The sequence below is a fragment of the Hordeum vulgare genome, chromosome 7H (assembly GCF_904849725.1).
Source record: "Hordeum vulgare subsp. vulgare chromosome 7H, MorexV3_pseudomolecules_assembly, whole genome shotgun sequence".
Taxonomy (NCBI): Eukaryota; Viridiplantae; Streptophyta; class Magnoliopsida; order Poales; family Poaceae; genus Hordeum; species Hordeum vulgare.
In genome coordinates, this window is record NC_058524.1 from 465,292,759 (window position 1) to 465,297,127 (window position 4,369).

Consider the following 4,369-nt stretch of genomic DNA (forward strand, 5'->3'; position numbering starts at 1 on the left):
CTTGGGAGCATTGTGCCTCCACACCGTTCCAAACGGAGATTAGCATCCGCAAGGGTGTGAACTTCGGGATACATCGTCATCTCTGCATGCCTTGGTTATCTCTCACCCGAGCTCTTTACTTATGCACTTTACTTTGTGATAGCCATATTATTTCTTGTTTTATATCTTGCTATCACTTAGTTGTTTATCTTACTTATCATAAGTTGTTGGTGCACATACGTGAGCCTAGTTGTTTTAGGTTTTGTGTTTGACAAATTAAACATTTGTTTTATTCCGCATTTGTTCAAGCCTAAACCATAATTATTTTAAAGCGCCTATTCACTCCCCGTCTAGGCAACATCCACGTCCTTTCAAACACATTACAAGTAGTACTCCATTACAAACTTAACAACTACAGACAATGAACCACATGGTCATATGACAACCTAATTTATTCTTCATCACAAATACCCTTGATCTCCTTCAGCTTCCTATTGTTATTCTCACCTACTTTCTTCAGGTTAGCAATGCAGCACTCCATAGCACTCTTCTCAATGCTCTACTTCTCCTTCTCTTTCATCAGCTGAGCAATGCAATGATCCAACTTCTCGTTCTCTTTCTTCAGGTCAGCCCAGCACCACTTCAGAGTCCCGTAGTCAGTACTCATCTTTTCCTTCACTTGAAGATGTCCGTGCTTCATATTTCTAATGCATTTTCTTTGAGCAACATGAATGAACTTCAACTGGTCAACAACTGCCTTCAATTTGTTGATCTCATCGTCCTTTTCCATGCTGCTCTCACCATCACTCTGGTGATTTACCTATGGCCTCTGAGCATCATTCTAGTGATTTACATGTGGAAGATTATCTTAGGAATCCAAGAGGTTTTTCACATCGTCAACAAGCTTCTCATAAGTCTTCCACAACTCATTTTTCTATTTTGTAATATTGTGCAAAGCAGCTGAATGTTATAGGCATGCAATCCTATTATCATGCTTGCTATCCTCATACATAAGCCACAGTTTAGGGAGAGCATCCTGCAGATGATCTCGCCACTCCTCATCTACCCACTACACTAATCCATAATTGTCAACTCCCTGAAATACAAAATAAATAGTTCTAACATGTTGTCACACACTCATAGGTTAAAGATTCAGTTAACTTAAGTTAAAGTTAAGTTAAATCAAGGTGCGGATTCAGCTAGATCAAGTCAACTGAACAACAGATGATCTGAGCATCTTCATTTTCAGACTAAACTAAAATTATTGTGGGCATTTCCATTTCATCCCTAAAATGAACAATGACTATGAACAATAAACAGTATCTAAGAAGATTGAACAGGAACTATGAACCCCAGAACTGAAATATACTAAACACCAATTTTTCTAACTTACTTCTACGGCACACATAATGAACCTCCTCCCGGTGCTTATCCCCTTGAATGCCACACATTTCTTCCCTGGCTTGCCATGCTGGCACATCACCCCAAATCATCAGTAGCACCAGTGTACAAGGGTCATCAATTGTTCCTGGGATCTGGTAAACAAAAAAACAGGTTCAAATCGATATGCACGCACACAAATCCTAAATTCCAAAATAATAAATTGAAACCCTAGTCGAACCAACAAACCTTAATAGGGGAGTCGTAGGAAGCGAGGAATTGCAGGTCGGAGTCCTTAGTGCTCTCGCCATCGCTCCAAGACACCATGGCGACCGCCGGCGAGCTGAGAGGAGAGGAGGCCGAGGGAGGTCGCGAGAGCGAGAGAGGAATGTAGGAGCGAGGGAGAGTAGTGTGGAGTGGCGTGGCGCGGTTGATCGGTCTGTCCGAAGTGAGCGGGCAAATGGGATTCCACCTGACGGCGTTGTTGCCCAGCCGTTAGGCCACGTAGGATGAAAACGGGCCCCACTTGTTGGAAAAACGGTCAAAAGCAGCAAATCGTCCGATCAGTGCATATTGCAAAAGGTTTACTCAATACACGATGTCTTTTTTGCAAAAGATTATACACCTGGTGATTTTCTGCAATCATGCCCCAAATGTGGTGGTCTTTTGCAATTCACTCTCTTTCTCTACGCCAACTCCGCAACCTAGACAACGGTCAAGGCCGCGGCGCACGTAGCGGGGATGAGGCGTGAGGCGGGGTGGATCGAGGCGCTGGTCGAGGTGCGGCTGCGCGCCATCGCGGAGAAGGTGCAAAATCTTCTGGATTATAGAATAGGAATATATGCATAATCAGGAATGGCGTGGTAGAACAAATTATTGCTCCCTGGAGTATGGCTTTATCCTGTTTTTTTGGTGATGCGTGTGTTCTTGAAGGTACAAGCATATAGTTCAGAGTGTCCTCAATGTACGGAAGTCCGGAAGCTATTTTTTTTTTGGTCACAGTACTTTGGTCAGATTTCACAGAGTTTGCACTGCTCAATTGACATCCATTGCACTTCTAAGCACAAGGAACAACTGCTATAATTGTTGTTGTTGTTAGTTAGTCAAAGTAATTATGCAAGGTGTAAGTGTAGTTAACATGTGGCCGATGATAGATACTCCACTTAAGTACTCCCTCTGCCTTAAAATAAGTGTCTTAAACTTAGTAGAACTTTGCATTAGATTTAGTACAAAGTTAATACACTTATTTTAGGACGGACGGATTATTTGTCAAATAAGTTTCCCGTTAACTATGCTTCCAGTCCCAGGTCTCATAGTTGTGGTAGAAGCTTCATAGCATTTGGTTGCTTTTTTTGGACACATATTGTGCCTACTCTATAGCCATGTATAATATGATGCTGATAGTGATATATGGTGCTTAAAAAGAGATGATATTGCAGTTCGCAGTATAAGCATCTAAACTTGTCTACTCTAACAATGCAACCTCCTCTTTGTAGGGGCTAAAATAATTATAGTATCTATACATCAATGCGAATTACTATCCATAAGCATTATACACTCCCTCCGTTCCATAATATAATAGAAGAGCATTTTTTTACACTATAATAGTGTGAAAAATGCTCTTATATTGTCGGAGTATGAAATAAACACATTGGTTATCTTAGAGTATCTCTAGCAGATCCCGTATAAAGCCGCGACCTGTAAAATAACTACCAAAATACGGGTCGACACGAAAAATGCTGCCAGATCAGACACCGCAAACGCGTCTGACCCATAATTTTTTTGAGGGGAGCGACAAAATCCCCTTCCCGACCCAAGAAACACAGGTTTCTGCCTCGCCCTATGGTGCCATGTATCTCAGGAAAGCGGTTGGTGGGAGGGACATTTCAATCCGCGCCCTTTCCCCACCCCCTTCCGCTGCCGCCCGCCATTGGTTCCGCCTGTCCGCCACCGGCGGTTCCGACCAAATCTGCGAGCGGAATCGCGCCGCGGGGGCGCCCCTGCCCTCTTCCACCGAGCCGCTGCACTGGTTCCCGGATCCGCCGATCCACCGCGACCGGAGAGCCACCACCGGAGTTGGAATTGAGCCCGTGCGAGAAGTTTTTGCTCGACGATTCATTTGATTCGAACGACTTGGATGTTGAGACGATGCTTCTCACCTTTCGCCAGCACACATTGGTTATGGCCCTGCCGTGAAGGAGCACGAAGACAAGAACTGAAAGAGGCGGCGAGGATCGACCGCCAGCCATCTTTGCAGTCCTCGAAATCACCATCTCGGGAACGAGATGTTGATGCAAGACAACTTCACACACAATCCAACATACCCGCCACACCTCTTTCGGAGAAGGTACCGTATGTGCCGATCCCTCTTTGTGAAATTTTTTCAAGCTTGCGAGGCCAATTGTCGGTATTTTACTCAAAGAATAAATGTCGCGGGCTTGAAGGGATTTAGTGCATATCAAAAAATCTTGGCAGCTATGCGAGTAATTGCGTACGACATTCCGAGTGACTATGCCGATGAGCACCTTTGCATTGGTGAAGATACTACAATTGAGTCAGTGCGTAGGTTTGCCAAAGTGATCATCCATGTCTTTGATCCGGAATATCTTCGGGCACCGAACGAGAAAGACACAAAAAAATGATGGCATCTAATGATTGAAGAGGTTGGCCTGGCATGCTAGGAAGCATAGATTGTATGCATTGCACTTGGAAAAATTGCCCAAAGGCATGGCACGAAATGTATTGTGGCAAGTCTCGTGATGCAACTATTGTGCTATAGGTCATAGCATCTCAGGATTTATGGATTTGGCATTGCTTTTCTGGTATGTCGGATACTCTCAATGATATCAATGTGTTGCAACGATCTCATTTCTTTGCTAGACTTGCTAGTGGTGACGCTCCTGTGTGACGCCCTCGTAGTAAAGCTACAGTAACCACACACTAATGGTGCCACGTCATCAAGTTTAACTAAGTTAAATTTCCACTTGATAAAAATCTAAGACAATTTCGA

General features: G+C 43.8%; 1 pseudogene; it reads right to left on the reverse strand.

The window, feature by feature from the left end:
- Positions 1-430: 430 nt before the first annotated feature.
- On the reverse strand, positions 431-1,686 carry LOC123412978 (annotated as a pseudogene).
- Between the last annotated feature and the right edge of the window lie 2,683 nt (positions 1,687-4,369).